Source organism: Cavia porcellus, unplaced genomic scaffold (assembly GCF_034190915.1).
Source record: "Cavia porcellus strain 051 isolate PalLab524CR breed Dunkin Hartley unplaced genomic scaffold, mCavPor4.1 scaffold_25, whole genome shotgun sequence".
NCBI lineage: Eukaryota > Metazoa > Chordata > Mammalia > Rodentia > Caviidae > Cavia > Cavia porcellus.
In genome coordinates, this window is record NW_026947508.1 from 20,690,153 (window position 1) to 20,702,664 (window position 12,512).

Sequence of the window (12,512 nt, forward strand, 5' to 3'; positions counted from 1 at the left end):
AAAATAATCAATAGTCACTGCAGTTATAATTGTGTTCTTCCTGTCCTCTGCTTCCTACTACCAGGCATTCATTATTATTTTACTGAGTGTCTCCTCTGTTTCACAGATTGCTTCTTTCTTTCTTGCCTTTTCTTTTTGTTTTGTTTTGTTTTGTTTTCTTTTTCTTTTTTTTTTTTTTTTTTTTGAGACATAGTCTCACTATGCAGTTTAGGCTTTTCTCAAACTCACTTTGTAGCCCAGGCTGTTTTTGAATTTGCAACTATCCTCCTGCCTCTACCTCCTGAGTGCCTGAGATCACAGGTATACACCATCATACCCAATTTACTGCTCATTCTTGTCTGTTGATACATTTAAGGTATTCTGTAACCTCACTGCAATGAATCAAGGTGTTTTATGTGATTGTATGATATTGGAATTAAATCTAGGGCCTTTGGGCTGCATCCTGAACTCTTCTTTTCTTTTTTTCCTTCTTTTTCTTTTCTTTCTTTCTTTCTTTCTTTCTTTCTTTTTTTTTTTTTAACAGGACCTCACTATATAGTTCAGGCTGGCCTTGAATTCACTATGTAGCTGAGACTGGCCTCAAACTGGTGATCCTCCTTCCTCAGCCTTCTGAGTGTTGGGATTAAAGATGTGGATCGTAATGCCTGGCTTGTTTAGTTTTTAAATTTTGAGACAGGGTATTACTAAATTGCACACAATGACTTCAATCTTCCATACTCCTCCTAAACCCTACGTGTGTAAGCAATGTGCAAAAGAATTTGCTGATATGTCTTCATTTCATGGACAGACAACTTCACAGTGGGGAGAAACAAACACTATGTATGTAAACAATGTGGAAAATCATTTGATACACAAAAATGCCATCGAATACATGAAATTACGTACACAGGGTAGAAACCCTATGAATGTAGGCACTTTGGAAAATGATTCTCTGTACAGTCTTTATTTTATAAACATAAAATCTGTGTATGTAAGAAATGTGGAGGGAAAAATTCAGGTAACAGAGACCCTAAGCCTCATACTGGACCCAAAGCCTATGTAGGCAATGTAGGAAAGCTTTCAGTATAATGGGTATTGTCAATATGTGAAATAAGTCACACTGAAGAAAGCTTTCAGTATAATGGGTATTGTCAATATGTGAAATAAGTCACACTGAAGAGAAATCCTATTCATGTAAGATTATTTTGAAAATTCTTTGAAAAAATACTCATGTACAGGAGACCTGTAGAAATAATATAAAAATTATGATGTCATTGTTTGTTCATAAATTTTCTAGAAAACATCTCTGAGAGGAGATATCCTAAAGTATATTCATTCTGCATTTTTCAGTAAATTGCTTATAAATATGTTAAAAATTAGGCCAGAGATACAACTCAGCGGCACAGTGCCTGCCTGGCAAGCATGAGGTCCTGAGTTCCATTCTCAGTGCCAAAATAAATAATAAATAAAAGTGTTTGCACTCTCCTGTCTCAGTCTCCCAAACTGGGATTATCAGCACGTACCGTGACACCTAACTAGAAAAAGTGGGGGTTCTGCATTACAATAATCTGAGTTTTAATTCAAACTGTACCGCATTCTAGCTATGTGACTGTGGGAGTGTTTTTAAATCTACTATAAGGATTTATCTCCCAACGAAAGGATTCAATAAATTTTAGCTATTATTCAGCCTAATTAACCCAACGATCCTAGTCATGGTTGCAGCCTGCAACTAGGGAACTATGGACAGATGAACTCAAACCTTTCTTCTAGTTCTAAAGTCTATAAATTTTAATTTATACATTCAGTGTAACTGCTGAGAGGGAACGACCAGGAAGAATGATCCCCATCAGTTTTAGAAGAAAGGCATGAAAGGCTTGGTGAGCTGAATTCACAATATTAGATTCTTCCTTCTCCAAGTGGGCAACAATCAGCCTTTGGGAGCTCACAGGCTAATTCACATTAATGATGTGAGCAGAATGGGGGTGGGGGAAACAATTCCTAGAGTGATAAACATGGGAGAAATAGTTTAAGTGCAAAATATTTAAGTCTAGTCCTGTCTGAGAGGAGGTGTTGCCTGGTTTTCACAGGAAGGATAAGCAGTGTTAGAAGGCAAAATTAGGCAGCTCTGGTTTTCATCCCCAACTTGCTTCCTTATCAGCTGTGCTACCCTGGACAGGTTGCCTTTCACCTCTTTATGTGTGCTACAGCTTCCTCTTCTGCAAAGCACAGATAGCAACAGTACCTTTTTAAGGGAGCAAACCCAAAACAGTGAAAAGGAATTACTATGATCTGACAAGTTGCTCCCTGTGACAGTTTTCCTTCTCAGAAAGTGATACTATCCTCTTTTTCCGGTTTAGGACTTCTGATTTCTGTCTTAGGAAGTTAGGCGTAGTTCATCCCTTGGCACTTGGAAATTTTCTTAGAGAGTAGGTTGTCTCCATCAGACTTGGGACTCCATACAGATGGAACTTTTTCGGAGACGAACGGAAACTGTAGTGATTTCATTAGTTTCTGATGGACCTGTCTGTCTCTCCCATCAGCCTGAGAAACTCCCAGAGAGTGTATGGGTGACTCTCCTCCAGGTCACTAGGCTTAGGACTGATTCTCCTTTATCCTCCTCTGTCAGGTTCAGGAGACCAAAGAGGAATGTGCTACTCAACAGCTCCCTCAAAGCAGGAAGGAATAGGTTGAGGCTTGGCTCTGTGGGCCCTAGCCTGAGGGGTCTTGCAACTCAGGGGCTTAGAGGACCTGAGGAGCTCCTAGGGGACTTTAGTAGGCTCTAAGGAAAATGGGCCAGGGTATTAGGAGAGAGTTCTAGAAGCCATGTGGGGGAGCATTTCATGCGGCGGCGGGGGTGGGAGGTGCGTCCAGGTAACTAATGGCAACCGGGCGGGGCAAGCCCGCTCCACAGGAACTCCTCAAAGGCAGAAAACTACGACTCCCAGAATGCCCCAGGGCTTCGCCCAGCTTTCCCGCCCGCCACTGGCTGCCGGTCCCGTGAGAGGCAAAGCGGATTGGTCGCGGCGGCTCCCCTACTAGCATGTTAGTAGGCGCCGCCGGTAGCAGACGTTGACCGAGCGCGGGGAGGGAGGGGGTGCAGCTGGGGCCCTGCCTCGCCATTCTGGAAGCTCCCGGACGCCGTCTCCGTAGCGTAGCTGCTGGTTGTGAGGCCCCGAGAGGGCGCGGAGACGGCGTGACGCAGGCGCAGTGCTGGGTTTCTCCTGGGTCCCCAGACAGCTGGAGGAGATAAACAGAGGAGGAGGAGGGAGGGGAGTGCGTGTGTGAGAGCGCGCGAGGGAGTGTGAGTGTGTGTGAGCGCGGGTGTGAGGCGGTGCGCAGGGGCGGGCGGAGGCGCTGTCCGGCCCCGGCCAGGCGCCGGGCGGGGAGCATGGGAAGAGGCTAGAGTTGCCCGGGTCCTCCAGCCCCCTTCCCGGGATCCGCGCCCCCACTCCCGGGAGAGGGGCCGGGCTCCCGGGACCGACATGGGCTCCTGAAGTTGCGCCGCTGGTCCGAGGAAGAGACCTGACAGGTACGCGTCGCCGCAGCACTCTCCTCTCTGTAGGCACCGAGGCGGGGACCGGCTCCCGCAGCCCAGGCACGCGGGCCGCCCGCTCTGGGCCGGCTCCAGCCCTGTCGGCCTCGGGGCCTGGAGCCCGCCGGTCTTGCCGCCCCAGGGTGTCCCGAGGTGGGGCAGGCCTTGCGGGGGCGGAGGGCAGAGTGGGCCGGGGCAGGGTGGGAAAGAGGGGCAGACCGGGACTAGGGGGGAGGGGTACGGTGTCTATCTTGGGAGGCTCTGCCAAGGTGAGGTGGAAATCATCCTTTCGCAGGACTTTTGTTGTTTTTGGTGGTTTTTCCCGAGTTTTTGACATCTGATCTGGCGTTGGTCTCAGAAAGAAAGAGGCAGGTGGAAGTTACGAAGGGCAATGACCTGACCTGTTCTCCTCCAGTCAGTTGTCTCTGTTGCTCCCCTCTCTCTTCTTTCCTTCCCTGTCTCATTTTCAGGCTTCTGGCCGCGACAGATGCCTTCAGTGGGTTTATCCTGGTACCAAACTGAACTTTGCCAAGGTGTTTACACCAGCGATTGTTGCACCCGGTACAAAGGGCCTCTACTTGGAAATGGGCTATTCCGTACCTACTTTAAAGGATAAATACGAAGCGCGGAGATATGGAGGTCCGCGAACCAGCAGAATCCATTCTCTTTGAAACTGCAGTGGGGCGTCCCATTGCCAGCTGCGAGCAGTGTTGAATTTGCTTGGTGCCCTTTGGCTCACTCTTGGCTGCAAGCGTACTACTATGGTTCTAGAGTAGAGCGTGTCCAACAGCACAATGTAATTGTTTGCCCTAAAGTTCCTCTCAGATTTTCTTTAACCTCCTAAGCTGGCAGTAAAGCAGTTTTAAAGTACTTCTCTCAAGTTTATGAATTCAGAAGCCTGAGAGAGTGACTGTGTAGTCTCCAATTCTTTCCAAGAGTGGGAGGATGATCTGGGTAAAATACCAGTTAAGTTTTTTTGTTGTTGTTGTTTTGTTTTTTTTTGTCTTTTTGAGACAGGGTCTCACTATGCAGTTGGCTGGCCTTGAGCTCACTTTGTAACCCAGGCTGGGCTGGTTTCGAACTTAAAGATCCTTCTGTCTTAGCCTCCCAAATGCTGGGATTACGGGCATGAGCCACCACGCCCGGCTAAGTGTTTATTTTTTAAAAGTGTTTTGGGGATGGAGTGTCCAGAAAGATGGCATAGGCAGCATTCCTTCTTTCCTCTTTCCTATTTATTTATTTGTGTTGGTGGAGATTAAACTCGGGGCCCCCAACCTGCTACACAAACACACCTTCTAACACTGAACTACATCCTCAGCTTAAGTGTTCCTTTTTAAACAAGTCTGAAACAGTATTAAAACTTATCCAGAGGGCTTCTTCTGACTTGGTGACAGTATGAAAATCCTTACTGGTTCACAGGTATGCCCAGTGGTTTGCAGTTAGCTTTTTCTGTACTTCAGTTCAAGAATCAGGGTCGCTCACTATCCTGAAGGAACTACTTAAAGCAGTTTTTGATATGAGTTCTAGCTTATTTTTGTATCTATTTTATTTATTTATCTATTTTTTTTCTTTTTCTTTTTTTTTTTATCAGTACCGGGGATCGAACTCAACTGCCTGCTAGCTAGGAAGGCGCTTATGCTGCTGAGCTAAATACCCAGCCCTATTTTGTTTTTTTCAAGACAGGATCTCTAATTCAGACCAGCCTTGGACTCACTGTGTAACAGCCTAGGCTGGACTTGAACTTGCAGCAATCCTTCTGCCTCAGCCTCCCAAATACTGGGATTACAGGTGTGCACCACCATGTATGGATTGGAATTGAAGTTTTATTGTTGGGTTTAATACCCTGATCCTCTAAAACAGACTAAGGAGTAACTAGTAAGGCTGAGTTTGATTTCTTCATTGTAGGTTATATCTCATTGGTAGACCAGAAGCATGTTTGTGTCTTAATTTGTGATTACACTATCTAAAAAATTTGGGGTCCTCCTCTGTCTTCCTCTTTTTTTTTTTTTTTTTTTTTTTTTTTTGTCCTTTTTTTCTCTTTTGACCTATTTGGAGGCACTTATATTCAAGTCACATCTCAACTTGTAGAGGTAGTGCTTTTGGGTAAATTGCAGAATGTAAGTTTGAATAAACTTACATTTCTTCTGGTGACTCCTCTGGTAGCCACTGAAAAAATATGTATAATGGTTACTATAATAAATATGTACATATGTTTATATGCAGGTATAAATACATATAATGATTACTATGATGATGTTAACAACAATTTGCCAGTTTTGAGTTTTGGGATTGTCACATAAGTGGAGTTTTTTTCTAGATGGAAAGAATTCAGTATTGACTCATTGAATATCCTCTGTCGTGTATTTTCATGCACCTGGACTTCAGAATTTAGGACTGAAGTAGACAGCTTGAAGACCACTTGCAAATACCTGTGGGCCTTGACGTGCCAACTACTGGGGAAGATCTAGATGTTGATTTGTTTTTTATATTTTTGTTTTTTTGTCTCCTTTTCAATTAGGGAATATGGCCTACATGTACAGTTGAGTCTCAGAGAAGGTCATAGGTAAATATGTGAAATGGTGACATTTGCCTTTTCTTTCTTTCAGTTACTGGCTTATCTGTTCTGTTTCCTTTCTTCATTCATCCTGTTTCCAGGTGCTCCACTGCATCTTTGGGCTATCATTGCTCGTCTCTGGACGCACAGAACCCATGCACTACACTTTCTTAGCTGTTTTGTTTTCAAAAAACAGGATCCTGACAGTTGCTATCAGAAACCTGAGGTTAGGTTAATTTTAGCTAACTTACTTTGAGAGATACTGTCCTTAAAAAATGACTGATACTTATTGAGAGCTGGTATATGTTTGTGAGCCTAGAATGTAGACCAGGATTAAAGAAGGAAATTCCAAGTCGTAGATTTTTGTTTTATAGGAGAAAATTGGCTTTTTAAAAACAAAGTAGGCTGCCTGTAGGAGAGTGAGTTACTCATCATTGGAGGTATTTTAGACTTAGTCACTTCAAGGATATGATAAGGGCTTATACTTATGTCGATTATTGAACTAAGTGGTCTTTTATTATTTTAAACTTTGTGAGTCTGAAAATGATATCAAATGCCTTATCTTTTTGATATGTAATAGATGCGTATTGACACTTGCTAGACACTACAGTATCTCAGAAACTCCTTAGTCCTCAGAAACTCCTTAAAAGGTAGGAATGATCTTTAGCCACAAATGAAGAAACTAAGCCTCCAGAAAGTTAAATATGGTGGAGAGCCAGACCTGGTGATTCACACCTATAATCCCAAGACACTGGGATCATAGTGTCTTGAGGCAGAAGGATCACAGCTTCAAGCCCAGCTTGGGTAATCTTAGTAAGACCTGTCTGAAAATTAAAAAATAAAAAAAGGGAATATAGCTCAGTACGAGGGCCCTGGGTTCAATCTCAAATCCCAAGTGCTGCCAAAAAAAGATAAAAGGAAGAATGAATACTGGAGGTTACGTTGCTAGTAATTGTTAAGATGTTATTTGGGGCTGGGGATTTAGCTCAGCGGCATAAGCGCCTGCCTTGCAAGCAGGCAGTCGTGAGTTCGATCCCTGGTACCGATAAAAATGAAAAAAGACCAAAAAAAAAAAAAAAAGATGTTATTGGAACCTACATCTATTACTCCTCAGCTCTGTGACCTAGAACAACTCATGGGTTCTCGCTGAGCTACAATTTCTTCATCTGTAAAATGAGACTTACAATGACATCTGCTTTATAATGTGTTTATCAGGACTAAATGACACTATTATATGTTTTTTACCGGATATCAGTGGTTGCCTTCAAGAGCCAGGGCTTGGGGATAAAGGAGTATCATTTTATTGCCTTCCTTAGAAGTAAGTTTGGGCCTGACCAACACCCTGAAAGTTCTGGGACTCATTCTTTGTGCTATTAGTAATGGCTGTAGACTCCTTGAAGGGCTTTGTGGCATTAGTGACTAATAACTAAAAATTTGGAGTTTGAATGTGGGGAAGATATAGTCAACAGGTCAAAATAGAGGCGGTGGTGCAGAGGCCCAGTGAAAAGAAAATTCTTAGCCACTCCTACAGAGCCAGATTGAAGGGTTACTGTTTGTATTTTTATATTTAATGTCTTTTAGAATGAACAAGGTCACAATTAGTAGAGCTGTGCCAGAGCTAAATGCCAAGAATAATGACCCTTAATCCTCCTGGTAGCCATCTGGGGAGGTATTAACCCCATTTTCTTTGGGTGGGGGTGGGGAACTTGCCCAGAGTGCTATTTAGAGACTTTTAGGGCAGTGTTAAGATCAGAATTTTGGTAAAATTTTGTTATTATTCATAACTCTAGATTTTGTTGGTGGGACTGTGTAATTGAGGCTGATCTTGAACTCACTAGGTAGCCCAGGCTGCCTTTGAACTCACAATAATCCTCCTGCCTTCAGCCTCCTGAATACTGGGCTTACAGGTGCATATCGCCAACCTGGCTCCCAGATTCTATTTGTAAGAAGAATAAAACCACTTATCCCTTACCTTTTTAGGGAGACTTTCTCAGAATGAGAGCCAGGCCATTCTGTTCAGGAACTTCTGCAGTTGAGACCTGAGTGTGCTGTTGCTGATCTGATGGCTACCTGCTTCCCTCTTGAGACATCTGCCTGGATGCGGCACAGCTGCAACTCAGAAAAGAAGCGTTTTCGAATTGATCAGCTTCATTTTCCTTGACCTTTCTTTTTGGAGTAGAATAGGGAAACTTCAGTGGCTTCCTTATAAGAGGTACTTTGAATTGTGACAGGATTTGGAAAGATGTAAGTTTGGAAATATTCAAGACTGCAGATGCTCTTAAGTAGTGAGAAAGAACAGCACTGTTAAAATATGTTCCTTCCTTGCTTTCTTTTTTTCTCCTCTTTTATGAAACTGGGGGTTAAGCCCAGGTCCTTATGCATGCTAGGCCAGTGTTCTACCACTGAGTTATAGCCACAGCCCTTTTTATTTTATTTTTATTTTTATTTTGTACTTTTGAGCAAAAGTTGCCCAACTGACCTTGAACTCATGATCCTCCTACCTCAGCCTCCCTAGTAGCCAGATTACAAGTGTGTACTACCACATCTGCCCCCTCCTCCACCTTTTTTTTTTTTTTTTTTTTTAGCCCTCCACTATTTGAGCATTTGGGGCCTAGGAAAAAGCCTGAGAGAAAGTGATTGCTGAAAATCAGAGTTCTGAAAACATCTAGGAAAAATGTTAACAAAACTCAAATGGTACTGTGAGCCCATTTAGGCCAATGGGACATCAAAGTGAGTTCTCATCCAGACTCGCAGAAAGTGAAGCATTTCTTAGTTTGGACTTCACCGAGAAAAACTTCAATTAGCTCCATATGGAGTCATTTGAACCAGGAACCTCCAGGATGGGAAAGATTTGTTTCAAAGATGTTTTGCTGATGAGCCTGTCCCACCAACCAAATTTAGTCCATGACCCTAAGGTGGCACTGTACAGTATGTATTTGAAACCAGCAGAGCAAAGGCAATTTTGTTTTGTTTTGTTTTGTTTCATTTCTGTTTCTTGGTGCTACAGATTAAGCCTAAGGCCTTGTGCATACTAAGCAGACATTTTACCACTTGAACTATACCCTTAGCAAAAGTAATGTTGATTTCTTCCCTTATCCCTAAAGAATGATAAGAAACAGTTTCTTTTAGGTAAGACTGCTTGCACATGGTTGGATTAATGATAACAGTAGTAATTATTTTTTAGTGAGCATTGGCCAGGGCTTGAGTGTCAGACTATCTAGGTTGGTTCTTTATTTATTTATTTATTTATTTATTTATTTTGTCTTTTCCTTTTTATCGGTACTGGGGACGAACTCACGACTGCCTGCTCTCAAGGCAGGCACTTAAGCCGCTGAGCTAAATCCCCAGCCCCGATTCTCCATTTAATAACTACATGACTTTAGCAAATTAACTTTTCTAAGCCTCAGCTCCTACTCTGTAAATGATAGTAATAGTGTCTTGTAAGGCTGTTATGTGGTGAGATAACGTCCGTAAACTGTTTAGAATGTTCAAAAACTCTTATTTACCAGGCTGAGTGTCAGACATTTTACATGTACACTCTCCCATTCCTCATCACCCTGCAAAGATAGATATTACCAGATAAAGAAACTGAAGTTTAGAAATGTTAAGTCACTAGAAAATAGGTGACAAAACTGAAATTTAAATGTAGTTTTGCTAAATTCTTCAGTTTTTCATTTACTATGGTACTCTAACAAAGTTTATGCATTAAAAAAAAATGCTTGGCCTTTACTTTTCTTCTCTTCTATAGAATTGCTCCAGTAGGAAAATCATTTCAAACAGAGTAAAAGGAAACTTGCGTACATCTTTTGCATAATTCAGTGTTGAAAGGGAGTCAGTTGTCACTCTGGCTGGGGGTGCCTCCCTCTTGTGGTAGGCTGCATGTCCAAAGGAAAGAGAATACAGATACTTTAGATTTTAGGTCTAGACCTAAGATGCTGCTAAATAACAGTGTCTCTTTATAATTATAGCAGAATGTCATTGGAATAGGTTTTGAAGCTTATCTCTGAGTCCACTTAAGAGTGACATGTCTTACTCAGGCAGCTACAGGCCTGAGGTGTAAGACCTCCAATCCCATCCCAGGGCATCTTCCTCAATTCTATGTCCTGTTGTACTTCAGTACTTGTGTGTTAAATAGGGATTAATAATAGCTTTTGGCTTCTTCACAGGATTGTTCTGAAGCAAATTGAAGGCATGAACAAAAGCACATTGATAGATATAAAACCTTATATGTATACCAAGGAAGTTATGCTGCTGTTCATTCAGCAATAGTTATTGCTACCTGCTAAGCTCACATCACTCCTGGGAGACCTAAAAGTGGTAGATGAGTTACATGAATAGCTGGCTTTCAGGATACTTTGTCTTGTTTGTTTGTTTTTGTTTTTTGAGATGGAGTCTCACTATGCAGTTGAGGTTGACCTTGAACTCATGCAGCTCAGGCAAGTATATAGCTTAGCAGATTCTGATGTAGTCCCAAAATCATGCAATTATCATCACTTTCTGATACTAGAAAATTGTTTTACCTAAAATAAAAAACAAGTATAAACAATTTTTTTTATGGAAAATGAGATAATATAATAGCCATTGTTCATTTTTGATTATTTGGTTCTGAATGCCCTGTAATACTTTTATTCTCTTGGATGGTTTTATACTATTTTGTTATGTTTGATACTATTGTATGTGAAGGTATGCTCAACTATTTCAAAGAAAGAGACATTATGGTAGCTACTGTTAATATTGGGTTGTCTCGTGGTGAAGTACAGTGTTGCTTATATTGTTCTGTTCTGATCTGCTTTGTTCTGTCCTCTTTTGTCTTAATCTCTTTAAAATTAAAAAAAATCAAAAAACATTCTTTTGAGCTGTTGCCACCTACCCCAGTCATCGCCATCTTGTCCCATAGCCCTAAGCAACTGATAATCTATTGTCTCTAGGTTTTCTTCTTGACATTTCATATAAAGAATCATATAATATATTATCCTTTGTCTTTTGTGATTGGCTTCTTTCACTTTCAATTATGTTTTCTGTTACTATATTTTCCAAACTGTAGTGTGAAACAGTACTTCATTCCTTTCTATGGTTGAATAATATTCCACCTGATATGGGTGTATCGTGCTATATTTATCTATTCACCAGTTGATGGACTTTGGATTGTTTCTACTTTGGGGCTGTTAAGAATTTCTGTGAACCTACCAGTACAAGACTTTGTGTGGACATTTGTGCTCAGTTCTCTGGGTATATTCCTAGGAGTGGAATTTCTGGGTCATGGGGTAACTCTGTTTAACTTTTTGAGGTAGGCCTTTTATTGTTTATGGTGCTGGGTATCAAACTCAAGGTTGTGATATGCTAGGCACATGCTTTCCCACTGAGCTACAACCCCAACCTCAGGTGGGACTTTTAAAGGGCTAGGAATATAGTGCAGTGATAGACAAATTAGCATGCGCAAGGGCCAGATACTTTCTTACTGCAAATCGCATTTCGTTTATAGTAAACACTGCATTATGCTAGTTATCCTATGGAATCCTCACAGCAGCTCATAAGGAAGATGCTAGTATTATCTGTATGTAAGGGATGAAGACATAGCCAGCATTTCTTGAGCACTTAATGTGCAAGGCATGTGCTAAGTGTTTTACAATGCATTACCTCATTTAATATTCCCAGTAACCCTACAAGATAGATATATAACATATACCTTTCAAGTAAAAAAAAAAAAACCCAAGACCTTAAAAAGGTAAGTAATTTTACTCAAGATCACAAAATCTAGAGAGTAGTAGAGTCAGATTCAAATTTAAGTTCCTGTTTTCCAATATTAGAGATTAAATTCAAGCCCTTGTGCATGCTATGCAAGTGCTTTACAACTATACTACATCGCTGTCCCTTCAAAGCTCATTCCTAACTGCTGATTCTACATTATCATAAAAATAATGGTTTACTCTAGACTATCTGGAAAATAAGAACAAAAACATCATCTGTCTTCCCAACGTTTTGCTGAATGTCCTTGGTTATCACATTGTAAGAGTATATATTTCTTGAGTTATCTTCCAACTCAAGGGAGTTGGAATTCCAACACGGAGACGAAGGCATGAGTTTGAGGCCAGCCTGAAGTGCTTAACAAGACCCTGTCTCCAAAACAACAACGATAACAAAACATTCTGCTGTATTTTATGTATACTTTTATTTATTCATGCATTTTGCAGTACTTGGAATGGAACCCAGGGCTACATCCCTAGCCCTGTTTTTATTTTGAGATAAGATCTCACTCAGTTGCCCAGTGTGGGCTCAAACTGGGGATCCTCCTGCCTCTGCCACCCAGCCTGGCTTTATAAATCTTTGTTTTTGTTTTTATTTTGTAAACATTCTTGAACAAATTGGGGTGGGGGGAATCCTGAGAATTGAACCTAGGACATTCATGTTAAGCTATATCCCCAGCTTGCCACTGCCACCACCACCCTG

The 12,512-nt window shown here is 41.5% G+C and overlaps 1 protein-coding gene across 2 annotated transcripts in view; it reads left to right on the top strand.

Moving 5' to 3' along the window:
- The first annotated feature begins 3,210 nt into the window (after positions 1 to 3,210).
- Wdtc1 (WD and tetratricopeptide repeats 1) overlaps positions 3,211 to 12,512 on the top strand; it is a 61,319-nt gene continuing 52,017 nt past the window's right edge. Inside the window, exons 1-2 of one of the 2 annotated variants that reach the window (XM_023565677.2) lie at positions 3,211 to 3,508; positions 8,046 to 8,277. The gene's annotated coding sequence lies outside the window, so the exon portion shown is untranslated. The remainder of the gene's footprint in view (positions 3,509 to 8,045; positions 8,278 to 12,512) is intronic. The other variant, XM_003471287.5, reaches the window with a different exon arrangement.